The sequence below is a fragment of the Nycticebus coucang genome, chromosome 2, assembly GCF_027406575.1.
Source record: "Nycticebus coucang isolate mNycCou1 chromosome 2, mNycCou1.pri, whole genome shotgun sequence".
Lineage (NCBI taxonomy): Eukaryota > Metazoa > Chordata > Mammalia > Primates > Lorisidae > Nycticebus > Nycticebus coucang.
This window is the reverse complement of record NC_069781.1, coordinates 122075383-122089479: the sequence shown is the minus strand read 5'-3', so window position 1 is coordinate 122089479 and position 14097 is coordinate 122075383. Positions and strand designations below refer to the sequence as shown.

General features: G+C 38.4%; 1 protein-coding gene across 11 annotated transcripts in view; it reads left to right on the top strand.

Annotated features, from left to right (window-relative positions):
• Positions 1 to 14097, top strand: part of AKAP13 (A-kinase anchoring protein 13) — a 317276-nt gene that overhangs the window by 217314 nt on the left and 85865 nt on the right. The window lies entirely within an intron of this gene.

The window sequence follows — 14097 nt, the reverse complement described above, 5'->3', positions numbered from 1 at the left end:
GGTGTTGTTTTTAATATCAGAGTTTGTGTAATTTCCGCTGTGACCTTGAGGTTTTAAGGCAGTACCATTCTGAAGGTCTCCAAAAACCCTGCTTTTCGTCTGAGTTCAAGCTTTAAAATGGGATCATTGATGATCATTGAAACAAGATCATGGCTGCACAGAGATTTGTTTAATATTTATGTGTGTTTGAAAATTTTCATAGTAAAAAGTTTTTTAAAATTTTAAGTATCTTTGTAAAAAAAATACTTGCTTGCTATCTCCTAGGTGCATGACAGCTTGTCCCTGGATGTTACCATCTCGGCAGGATGATGGCTATTTCTGGTCTGAGCACTGACCTGAGTTCTTTAGATATTTGATTTCATTTCCTGTGCTCAGCAACCCTGACGGGCAGGTGGATTTATTCCAAATATTCCTGTGAGGAAATAGAGGCTGTCATTGGTGAAGAAGTTTATCAGAATTACTCAGCAAAATTGAGGTTTGCACATAGTCTTGACTCTAAAATCTATTTTCTTCTTCTTTTTTTCTTTTTCCTTTCAGTCTCAAAAAATCTTCTGTAATAATAGCCAGTAATTTATATACAAGCCCGACACTGGCAGACAAACCAGCAGCTGCTTGCTTAAGAGTCTTCCTCAGTGGTCACCCGCACAGTGTGTGCTGTGAAATACCAGAATGACCAGAGTTGCTTTCTAAAGTCTTAACCCTCTTCGCCTTCCTTCTATAAAAAATAATCTGTAGGCAAGAAGTTCCAGCAGCCTTTTTTGTGAACCATGAGTGGTGCATTAGGTCACTTCCTGCAGCCATTTGTGTGACTCTGGCTTGACAGAGGTCTCTTTAATAGCCTGTAATGTTTGTCATGAACTTTTCACCTTAAGCTTGTCTTTCAGTATGCCCCCCTGGTAAATATGACTCTGTGGTGAGTGTTATGGGCTTCATGTTTATTCTTATGAGTATTAGCTGGTTCCTAAGGTTGGTCTTTTTCTCAGGTCAGCAGCATAAAATTTAGATTTTGTTTTCAAAGTAAGAAAATTCTGGGATTCTTTCTAGTGCCAGCTTAATAAGAAAGTATGGTCATAGAGTGCTCATGATCTAGGCCACTCAGCTATCCAAAAGCATAATTAAAGTCCACAGGAGATATTAATAATTGCTGCCTCTTTTCCCCAAGAGATGTAAATCAAAGCCTTTACACTTACTTTTTCTCCAAGTTATAAGAGGTATCTACCATTGATTAAAAAATCAAAATAACTTTTCTTTTTTTTTTTTTTTTATTGTTGGGGATTCATTGAGGGTACAATAAGCCAGGTTACACTGATTGCAATTGTTAGGTAAAGTCCCTCTTGCAATCATGTCTTGCCCCCATAAAATGTGACACACACCAAATAACTTTTCTAAGATAACCTTAAGGTAAGGTAACATCTTCTGTAGTGTTCTCCAAAGTACTTGATCACCAAAGCAAAAATTTATCTTTTTTTCATTAAACCTACTAGGGATCAAAGTAAAGGAATTTATAGAATTTAAATTAGAGGGCCCGGTAGGGTGGCTCATGCCTATAATACTACCTCTCTGGGAGGCTGAGGCAGGAGGATCCCTTAAGCTCGGGAGTTCAGACCAGCCTGAGCAAGAGTGAGACCCCCCTGTCTCTACTAAAAATAGAATAGTTCGCCAGGAATCATCGTGGATGTCTGTAGTCCCAGGTACTTGGGAAGCTGAGGCAAGAGGATCACTTGAGCCCAAGAGTTTGAGGTTGCTGTGAGCTAGGCTGATGCTGTGTCACTCTAGCCCAAGCAACGGAGTGAGACTCTGTCTCAAAAAAAAAAAAAAAAAAAACAACAACAACAACAAAAAAATCAAATTAGAGAAGTTGTAATTGCTGTGCACAAGTACTGAAATAATTAGAATTTTACAACTGTGAACCAGAAATAATGTTTTATCAGATGATTAAGATGCCCAGTAAAATATTTTGTATACATGGATGACGTGATTGCCTCGTATTAGATGTTTAAAATGGTGAGCTGTTATTTTGCCAAGCACATGATAGAGTGTCTTATGTGTAACACAACTCCATATTAGGTGAATAAATGAAAATTAAAAGACTAGAATTTTGGCAGTATTAAGCATGATTGCTTCAGGTGTAGCAATAAGATATAAAGTATACAGTAGTTTTTATATTTTTTATGTTTATTAGCATATATAGTGTTTATACCTCTTTATTTACATATATCCTACCTATATAATGTAATTCTAATTAAGAAAGCTAGTCAGGCATTGTCCCCTAACATTTTATTATGAAAATATTGAAACATATAGAAAATTTGAAGACGTGTACAGTGAACAATGGGATACACCCACCACTTAGATTCTGCAGTTATTAATGACTTTTTTGGATTTGCTTTGTTACATAACTGTAATATGTATCTTGCCATATTTCTATCCACTCACCAGTTCACATAAATTCTTTGATGCATTTCAAAATGAGTTACAAATATCAATATACTTCACCTCTAAACACGTCAGTATTTATTTATAATTTATTTTTAGGCCTTTTTGGTAACATATGCATAGAGCGAAATGCACCACCTTGTGGGTACCATGCTTTGACTTTTGATGATGCATCCATTCACCTCCATAACCAAAACCTGCATCAGCATGTGGGCTGTCAGAGTCAGTGAGGAGAGTTTCCTCATGCCCTCATTCAAATCCCTAGAGCAACAACTGTTTTGATTTTTTTCCCCATCAGATTAGTTTTCCCTTCATATAAATGGAATCTAAATAATATCATTTCTCTTTGATGAATAAATACCTAGGATTAGAATTGTCAGATCATATGGTCGGTGTAGTTTTGTTTCTAAGAAACAAACTTTTTTCCAAACTTGTTATACCAATTTGCATTCTCACCAGTGGTAGGTGAGAGGTCTAGTTGCTCCTTTATCAACATACATAATTGTTTTATTTTAATTTTAGCATGTCTGGTGTGCGTGTGGTGGTCTCTTACTATGATTTTGATACTTCCTGGACAAGTCATGATGTTCAACACATTTTGTATGTTTATTGACTACTTGAAAATCTTCCCTTATGCAGTGTCAGTTCAAGTCTTTTGCCAAAATTTGATTGTTTTTTATTGTTGAGAAGTAGTTCTATATACATCCTGCATATCAGTCCTCTGTTGGATTTATGTTTCGTAAATATTTTTTCCATTTGTGCCTTGCCTGTTCACTTTTGTAATGGTCTGCTGAAGTGATGAGCTGAATGGCAAGCTGAAGTTTTTCATTTCAATGAAGTGTAATTTATTAATTTTTTATATTTATTGCTTCCTGTGTCCTATCCTCTTATTATTTTGCCTAACCCCAATGTTGATGTTTTCCTTTGGAATTTTTATAGTTTTAACTTTTACATTTAGGACAAGGAGCCATCTCAGTTTTGTTTCAAACATTTTAGTAACAGCTCTATAGTTTATAGCAATAGGATCCAATCCTTGCCATACCTACAATCATCTGGGCCTTAGACCAGTTAATTTACCATCTTGAGTGTATTATTTAATCACATTGAACCTCAGATTTCTCACCTATAAAATGGGAATAACAGTACTTAATTGAATAGTTTTAAGGATTAAAAGAAATAATACATATATCTAAGTCACTTAGTGTAGAGCCCCACATGAGATGATTAGCTACTAAATAATTATTATTCAAATTTGTGTCATAATTATTTTGCGCACATAGTAATAGCTTCTCAGAATTTATGTAAACAGCATTATCAGCTTATTTAGCTCTATAATTGTTTTGTAATTCAAATCTCTGTACTTTGAGTGGAAGTTAAGCAGATCATTGTCTTGGGTCACTATCAGAGCAGTTTCTGCCCCCTGCTGCCAGAGCAGTCCATTGCAGAGAGCCAGGTGCTAATGACCAGAGCCACACTCACATTTCCCTGTGTTTTCCCCAAGGGAATGTTTTCCCCAAGCATTCTGTCTTTGACTCATGGAAACTTTTGCTAGCCTGATGGCCTTTTGCAGATCTTCATTATTTTTTTTTTTTTTTTATTGTTGGGGATTCATTGAGGGTACAATAAGCCAGGTTACACTGATTGCAATTGTTAGGTAAAGTCCCTCTTGCAATCATGTCTTGCCCCCATAAAGTGTGACACACACCAAGGCCCCACCCACCTCCCTCCTTCCCTCTTTCTGTTTCCCCCCCCCATAACCATAATTGTCATTAATTGTCCTCATATCAAAATTGAGTACATAGGATTCATGCTTCTCCATTTTTGTGATGCTTTACTAAGAATAATATCTTCCACGTCCATCCAGGTTAATACGAAGGATGTAAAGTCTCCGTTTTTTTTAATGGCTGAATAGTATTCCATGGTATACATATACCACAGCTTGTTAATCCATTCCTGGGTTGGTGGGCATTTAGGCTGTTTCCACATTTTGGCGACTGTAAATTGAGCTGCAATAAACAGTCTAGTACAAGTGTCCTTATGATAAAAGGATTTCTTTCCTTCTGGGTAGATGCCCAGTAATGGGATTGCAGGATCAAATGGGAGGTCTAGCTTGAGTGCTTTGAGGATTCTCCATACTTCCTTCCAGAAAGGTTGTACTAGTTTGCAGTCCCACCAGCAGTGTAAAAGTGTTCCCTTCTCTCCACATCCACGCCAGCATCTGCAGTTTTGAGATTTTGTGATGTGGGCCATTCTCACTGGGGTTAGATGATATCTCAGGGTTGTTTTGATTTGCATTTCTCTAATATATAGAGATGATGAACATTTTTTCATGTGTTTGTCAGCCATTCGTCTGTCGTCTTTAGAGAAAGTTCTATTCATGTCTCTTGCCCATTGATATAAGGGATTGTTGGCTTTTTTCATGTGGATTAATTTGAGTTCTCTATAGATCCTGGTTATCAAGCTTTTGTCTGATTGAAAATATGCAAATATCCTTTCCCATTGTGTAGGTTGTCTCTTTGCTTTGGTTATTGTCTCCTTAGCTGTACAGAAGCTTTTCAGTTTAATGAAGTCCCATTTGTTTATTTTTGTTGTTGTTGCAATTGCCATGGCAGTCTTCTTCATGAAGTCTTTCCCCAGGCCAATATCTTCCAGTGTTTTTCCTATGCTTTCTTGGAGGGTTTTTATTGTTTCATGCCTTAAGTTTAAGTCCTTTATCCATCTTGAATCAATTTTTGTGAGTGGGGAAAGGTGTGGGTCCAGTTTCAGTCTTTTACATGTAGACATCCAGTTCTCCCAACACCATTTATTGAATAGGGAGTCTTTCCCCCAAGGTATGTTCTTGTTTGGTTCATCAAAGATTAGGTGGTTGTAAGATGTTAGTTTCATTTCTTGGTTTTCCATTCGATTCCAAGTGTCTATGTCTCTGTTTTTGTGCCAGTACCATGCTGTCTTGAGCACTATGGCTTTGTAGTACAGACTAAAATCTGGTATGCTGATGCCCCCAGCTTTATTTTTATTATAGAGAACTGCCTTAGCTATACGGGGTTTTTTCCAGTTCCATACAAAACGCAGAATCATTTTTTCCAAATCTTGAAAGTATGATGTTGGTATTTTGATAGGAATGGCATTGAATAGGTAGATTGCTTTGGGAAGTATGGACATTTTAACAGTGTTGATTCTTCCCATCCATGAGCATGGTATGTTCTTCCATTTGTTAATATCCTCTGCTATTTCCTTTCTGAGGATTTCATAGTTTTCTTTATACAGGTCCTTCACCTCCTTCGTTAGGTATATTCCTAGGTATTTGATTTTCTTTGAGACTATGGTGAAGGGAGTTGTGTCCTTAATTAGCTTCTCATCTTGACTGTTATTGGTGTACACAAAGGCTACTGACTTGTGGACATTGATTTTATATCCTGAAACATTACTGTATTTTTTGATGACTTCTAGGAGTCTTGTGGTTGAGTCTTTGGGGTTCTCTAAGTATAAGATCATGTCGTCAGCAAAGAGGGAGAGTTTGACCTCCTCTGCTCCCATTTGGATTCCCTTTATTTCCGTGTCTTGCCTAATTGTATTGGCTAGAACTTCCAGCACTATGTTGAATAGTAAAGGTGACAGAGGACAACCTTGTCTGGTTCCAGTTCTAAGAGGAAAAGCTTTGAGTTTTACTCCATTCAGTAAAATATTGGCTGTGGGTTTGTCATAGATAGCTTCAATCAGTTTTAGAAATGTGCCACCTATGCCTATACTCTTCAGAGTTCTAATTAGAAAAGGATGCTGGATTTTATCAAATGCTTTTTCTGCATCTATTGAGAGGATCATGTGATCTTTATTTTTGCCTCTGTTAATATGGTGGATAACGTTTATAGACTTGCGTATGTTAAACCAGCCTTGCATCCCTGGGATGAAGCCTACTTGATCATGATGAATGACTTTTTTGATGATAAGCTGTAATCTATTGGCTAGGATTTTGTTGAGAATTTTTGCGTCTATGTTCATGAGTGAGATTGGTCTGAAATTCTCCTTTTTGTTTGGGTCTTTTCCTGGTTTTGGTATCAGGGTGATGTTTGCTTCATAGAATGTGTTGGGGAAGATTCCTTCTTCCTCAATTTTCTGGAATAATTTCTGCAGTACAGGAATAAGCTCTTCCTTGAAGGTTTGATAGAATTCTGGAGTGAAGCCATCTGGACCAGGGCATTTTTTGGTTGGAAGCTTTTTTATTGTTTCTTTGATCTCAGTGCTTGAAATTGGTCTGTTCAGGAGCTCTATTTCTTCCTGGCTGAGTCTAGGGAGAGGGTGTGATTCCAAATATTGATCCATTTCTTTCACATTGTCAAATTTCTGAGCATAGAGTTTCTGGTAGTATTCAGAGATGATCTCTTGTATCTCTGTGGGATCAGTTGTTATTTCCCCTTTATCATTTCTGATTGAGGTTACTAGAGATTTTACTTTTCTATTCCTCGTTAGTCTGGCCAATGGTTTATCTATTTTATTTATTTTTTCAAAAAACCAACTCCTTGTTTCATTAATTTTCTGAATGATTCTTTTGTTTTCAATTTCATTGATCTCTGATTTGATTTTGGATATTTCTTTTCTTCTACTGAGTTTAGGCTTAGATTGTTCTTCTTTTTCCAATTCCATAAGATCTCTTGTGAGATTGTTGATGTGCTCTCTTTCAGTTTTTCGAATGTAGGCATCTAAAGCGATGAATTTTCCTCTCAAAACTGCTTTTGCAGTATCCCACAGGTTTTGGTAGCTTGTGTCTTCATTGTTGTTATGCTCAAGGAAGTTAATGATTTCCTGTTTTATTTCTTCCTGCACCCATCTGTTATTCAACAGAAGATTGTTTAGTTTCCATGCCTTTGGGTGGGGTCGAGCATTTTTGTTAGAGTTGAGTTCCACCTTTAGTGCCTTATGGTCTGAGAAGATACAAGGTAAAATTTCAATTCTTTTGATTCTGTTGATATTTGTTTTGTGTCCCAGGATATGATCAATTTTGGAGAATGTTCCATGGGGTGATGAGAAGAATGTATATTCTTTATCTTTGGGATGGAGTGTTCTATATGCGTCTATCAAGCACAGTTGTTCTAGAGTCTCATTTAAGTCTCTTATATCCTTGTTTAATTTCTGTTTAGAGGATCTGTCCAGCTCTGTAAGAGGAGTGTTAAAGTCCCCTGTTATGATGGTATTATCAGATATCATATTGCTCAGACTGAGTAAGGTCTGCTTCAAGAATCTGGGAGCATTTAAATTGGGTGCATAAATATTTAGAATTGAAATGTCTTCTTGTTGTATTTTTCCCTTGACCAATATAAAGTGACCATCTTTGTCTTTTTTGACTTTAGTTGCTTTAAATCCACATGTGTCTGAAAATAAGATTGCAACTCCTCTTTTCTTCTGAATTCCATTTGCCTGAAAAATTGTCTTCCAACCCTTGACTCGGAGCTTTAATTTGTCTTTTGAAGCCAGGTGTGTTTCTTGCAGACAGCAAATGGATGGCTTGTGTTTTTTAATCCAGTCAACCAATCTATGTCTCTTCAGTGGGGAATTCAAGCCATTAACATTTATTGAGATAATTGACAAGTGTGGTAGTATTCTATTCGTCTTATTTTGTGAGAGTCCATTGCTTAGTTTTATCTTTTGCATCAGTGTGGAGGTTAGGTTCTGTCCTTTAATTTCTGAGTTCTTACTTTGCTGCTGATCCATTGTGGTGGTCAGTGTGCAGTACAGGTTGAAGTATTTCCTGTAGAGCTGGTCTTGTTGTGGCGAATTTCCTCAATGTTTGTATATCCGTAAATGATTTGATTTCTCCGTCAATTTTGAAGCTTAGCTTAGCAGGGTACAGAATTCTGGGCTGAAAATTGTTCTGTTTAAGTAGATTAAAGGTAGATGACCATTGTCTTCTTGCTTGGAAAGTTTCATTAGAGAAGTCTGCGGTCAATCTGATGGATTTGCCCCTGTAGGTCAACTGGCGCTTACTCCTGGCAGCTTGCAGAATCTTTTCTTTGGTCTTGACTTTGGACAGGTTCATCACAATGTGTCTTGGAGAAGCTCGGTTAGAGTTGAGGCGACCTGGGGTCCGATATCCCTCTGAAAGCAGTGTGTCAGAATCTTTGGTGATATTTGGGAAATTTTCTTTTATAATATTCTCTAGTATGGCTTCCATTCCTCTGGGGCATTCTTCTTCCCCTTCTGGAATTCCTATAACTCGTATGTTGGAACGCTTCATAAAGTCCCATAATTCTGACAGTGAACATTCTGCTTTCTCTCTCTTCTTTTCTGCCTCTTTTACTATCTGAGTTATCTCAAAAACTTTGTCTTCTACCTCTGAAATTCTTTCTTCTGCATGGTCTAACCTGTTGCTGATACTTTCCATTGCATCTTTAAGTTCCCTGATTGACTGTTTCATTTCCTTCAGCTCTGCTATATCCTTTTTATATTCTTCATATCGTTCATCTCTTATTTGATTCTGTTTTTGAATTTCCTTTTGGTTATTTTCCACTTTATTAACAGTTTCCTTCATTGTTTCCATCATTTCCTTCATTGTTTTCAACATGTGTATTCTAAATTCCCTTTCTGTCATTCCTAACAATTCTGTATAGGTGGAATCCTCTGCAGTAGCTACCTCATGGTCCCTTGGCGGGGTAGTTCTGGACTGGTTCTTCATGTTGCCTGGAGTTTTCTGCTGATTCTTCCTCATGAGTGATTTCTTTTATCTGTTTACTTGCCCTAATTTTCCTTTCAATTCCTCTTGCTCTTTAAGTTCTTGTTCCTGTGGACTAAGGGTTACAGGACCAGAAGGGTGAGAAGGTTTAAGAGCAAAAAAGCGATGAAAGAAATGAGGACCGAGTGATAAGAAAAAAAAAAAAATGAAAAAAAAGAAAAATAGAGAAAGGAGAGTGGTTGGGTGAAAGTAATATTGACAAAAAGAAGAGAGGCACAGAAAGAGGGAGACAGAGCAATATAGGTGTACAGTAGGGTACTTTGATACAACCTTAAAAAAAAAAAAAACACCTTCTGGGGGTGCCAAGTGTGGTGGTTCCCTTGAGGTCAGCAGCTCTTTGCTAACCTGATCAGACACAGTACCCCACCTCCACCAAGTAGAGAGGAAAGACAAAAATGCTATAAATCAAACCAAAACAAGCAAACAGAAAACCTTACGGGATAAAATTGGCTGGAAAAACCAAATAATAGTGGTAGAAACACTAACAAAAATGAAGTTCTGATTATTGAAATAGGCAGCAATGGGAAATTATAATTAAACTAGAAAAATTGAGAAAGAAAAAGGATCTGTATGGAAAAGGTTGAACTTAAAAAACAAAACAACAATCTAGAACGTCAAAATAAACAAAAAAAACAACCAAACCAAAAAAAAAAAAAAACCAAACAAACAAAAAAAAACACACACGCAACCAAAAACAAAGCAGTATGTATATGGAATTGAATATTGTCTGGGCAACACGTGGTCTTCTGGGGTATGAGATGTTAATCACAGTTCTGATACGACTGGAGGCTGCTAGTTTCTCGAACCCCAGCAGGTAGACACCCTAAATCTCTCTTCAGCCCACTTAAAAGGCACTTTGAACTTGTTCACTTACTGAGCAGAAGCTTTCTCAGGGAAGTGCTTGTTGCTGGAATCACTGCTGAAGTGGCTATCCACTTACCCTGTGTGTCAAAACTGGTCTCCCTCTGCCCCCGAGGGTTAGGGCTGCAAGGCGGCTCAGACCCCGCCCTTAGGCTACTTGGTCGCTGGGTTACCAGCTCCCACCCAATTCCAGCTCTGCGACCCTGAGGGCGGAGCTTGCCAGGGCAGATCACTCACAATGTCTGCCTGTGACCCACAGCCAAACTCTATTAGCTCCGTCTGGCTCAGCGGCTCAGACTGGGGCCCTAGACAAAGGCCAAAGTTCTCCGCACTCCCGCTCAGGCTCTCCCCAAGGCAGTTCAGCTGAGTGCCAAGTCCAAAGACACCAAAACAGTTCACAGGTAAGGCCTTTCTGGTTTGCAGTCTCGCTGCTACTGAACTTACTGTTGCGGGCGGGTTTAGGCGGATTGAACACACGCGACCACTTGCCGGTTTTCCACTGTTTTAGTCCTCCTCTTGGGGTCCAGAAGTCTCTCACTGACTCCCTGTATCCTCTCAGGGGTGATGATAGGCAGATCCCACCAGCCAGAGATGCCTGGAGACCTATATCCCCAGACTCACGGTGCCCAGATGCAAGGAAGCTGTTACTCGGCTGCCATCTTGCTCCCCAGATCTTCATTATTACACAAGCCTGAAGGAGAAAGCACTCCCAGTAGAGATGACACTTTTTTGTGTGTTCCATTCTTCCATATGCAGTAGGAAAACCAATTCTGAAAACTCAAGGGAGGAAGGATTTCTCTGTCAATCTCAGTCTTAGTTTTCCCCAATATATTTTCTTTCCCACACACATAACTCCCACTCCTCTCTCTGTCTTTCCAGGTCTCTTTCTTTGCCCTAACCAAATCTTAATAGATAACCTGCCTAACAACTGATATTGGGGGGAGGGGGTGTGTGCTTGTATTTAATGAAGAATTATGTTTTAATCATCTGCTTAAAAGACTTGTAATACTATATATCATCTAGTTTTGACTCCAAGAAAATCAAATATCTTTGTTACACTGATTTCATGGCACCCTTGCTCCAGACAATCAAGTAATATCCTAAGTTCCAGGAAGTTATTTAATTAGCAGACATTGTAAAATAAATGATCTCTCTACAGAAAGATTGACAGATGACTGAAGAACTCTTAAGAGAGACTTCACATCTCAGGCCTGGAGCATTCTGGTATATGTCAGAAGCCAGACCTTTTTTTCTTATACATGATGGACAACAGCATGCGTACAACTCTACTTTTTTTTCTTTTGCAGAGGGAGGGAAGACGAGAATGGGGGGAGTAATAGTTTACATATTTCTTATTTGGCAGATCTCTCTTAAGAACTTCAGCACTAATAGATTTGGGGACTAGAAAAGAATTTTCTTTCCAAAAAAATTCAGTTTTTAAAAACTCTACAGTAGAGAATTTTTCCTCTATCATCCATGATTTAAATAGATCATACCTTCAACCTTAATGAAGTTATTAATTTCTAACCTCATTTGATCTAATTTAAGTCACATTAGATAGGTGGCAAGGCAACATCAAGAAGTGACTTACCCCTGGTCCCATACCTAGCTTTAGGAAAGCCGTGACTGCGATCTGGGTGTGATTTTTGGTGAGGCCACTGACTGTTTTCTGTAAGAATTCTATAAAACTTGATGAAATTGGGAAGTCCTTTTGAGAACACTTCAAAGTCTGGGGAATACATAATTTAGAGCTGCCTTCAGATTCAGTCCAGGGTTAATGGAAGTCAATTACATTAGTATATGATACCTGAGCTCAGTTCTTGAGTTTTGTCCTGCCTTTCCTATTTCAAGTAAGGACATCAGCTCATAAGAGCTGTGTGATACGGTAAACGTACTTGAATGTAAGAGTATTATTCTGCATGAACCTTACTCTTCCCAGGAAAGCAAGGCTGAAGAAATTGTGTAGGTAGAGTGAAAACTCGTGATGATTTCTCAGTTGAAATCAGCGAGGAGTACACATCAGGAAGAAAGACTGTGATGAGGATATATTCCAGGGAAATTTCTCCTGTTTAAAATGTGTATAAACAGACTACCAAAGGTTTTCCCATTTTATTTTAATGTCTTGCAAAAACATGTGTTACGAGTTTCAGATTAGTAAACTGCTAGAGAGAGAGCAGGTCCTGCCAAGACGCGGTGCCAGGGCGAAGAGTACTGTTCTGCTGTCTGGGAGTTATTTTCAAACTGGTAAGAAGAGGTAGCTTCTCAGAAGAACATATGATGAATAGGTAATTGGAAACTTTTGAGAGCTTTTGTTTCTTTTGAAGCTTATCTTGTGTGTTCTAGAACAGACTTGTCACACAGTTTGCTTTATTGATGTCCACATTGTCTCTTAGCTATTGTTTGGAGAATTCGAAATTTAGGCAGTTAAAGGCAAGTGTATTAGTTTTTTAGAGCTGCCCTAACAAATTATCATAAACCACAAGGCCTAAAACAACAGAAATTTATTCCCTCAAAGTTGTGGAGGATAGAAGTCCTAAAGTCCACGTGTCAGCAGCGCTGCTTTCCTTCTGGGGCTCTGAGGATAGTCTGTCTCATGTCCCTCCCTGGCTCGTTGGCGGTCCTGGGCGTTCCCCGGGTCATAGGTGCTTCCCTTCAGTCTCTGCCTGTCTCCTCCCAAGAACACTACTCCAGTAGAACCTCATCTTACTAATTACCTCTGCAAAGACCAACCCTATTTCCAAGTAAGGTCCCATTCTGAAGAGGACACTGTTCAACCCAGTACAGTGAGAAAGCAAAAGCGTCGGAGATTGGAACACATGACCATTTACACCATCCTTCTCTCTCGACAGTGACCCTTCAGGATGCCTCCATCAGCCCCTAATTAACATAAAAAGAGTAGTCAGTAATTTCATTTTAAAATGATATTTTAGAATTTACTTGGTCCACATCGTTTTATTTTTTGGTGTGACCCTGTGCAGGAACTTTTCTGAGACTGACTTGAGATGACTGAGATAACAGAGGAGGGCCTCTGGGTCAAAGACAACCTGGGTTTGAGTCTTGATTTTGCTGCTCATGCCATGAACTTGGGAAAGTCTATTGGACAGTGTGGGCCTTGGGTTTTTGACCTGTCCAGTGATCTCCTTGCATCTTCTCTCTTAATCTCATTTCACACTATGTTTAAAAGCAATTTAAGGAATCTGGATTCTTCAGAATAGGAAAATATCTGAGATTTGCTGGCAAGGTTCAGCCCGAAAGATATGAACAATGCTTTAGCAGGTGGCATGCTTTTTTGGATGTTCTGTTACACCTTTAAAGAGGTTCTCCTTGTAGTGCAGGGCTTGCTTTCTGTTCCACACTGAAAGAGCTCATTAGTTCTCTTTTTAATCTTTTTCAAAGAACCATAAATTCCTTCATTCATAGTTAAAACATTGAGTAGACTGGCTAATTAGGAAAATATTATGAAAAATTTAAAAAATTATTGAATTCCCTTCCCTGTTTTCCTATTTGCCGATCCCTGTCCTGTGAAAATACAAAATAAAGGTATTCAGATAGTTCCTGCATAGTAACTAAGAGTATGACCATGCATCTTAGCCATCTGTTTATCCTTCAGCCTTTGGATGCCATGAAGTTCATCTTTCCTTCACCCATCGAATGATGTGTCCTGGTTCTCTCAACAGGTAGAGACAACAAGTGGCTTCTTCCAAAGTTGCACAGTTCCCATTGGGCTCTAGAGACTGGCCAGGGTAACAGCATCATTACTTTATCAAAGACCTCATTGCCAAGACTGATTATTTAATGTCTGATCCGTCTTTATAAAACTCAGTCAATTCTCAGTGAAATGTGAAAAAGGAATAGCTTTCATCCACTTAAGTATCCTGTGACAGATACGTAGGTATTTGTGGCAAAGTTCAGGTTGGGTCATCAGCTATTCTTTGTTTTTTAAAGGGCCATTAAAAACCATCACAGACTTGCTTTTGGAATGTTAATTTCACATTACTGTAGCCAAGCAGACTGCTTTATTTTCAGTTAAACTCGTGGAAAAAATTAAACCAAATATGATATGAACATAGAGTTTT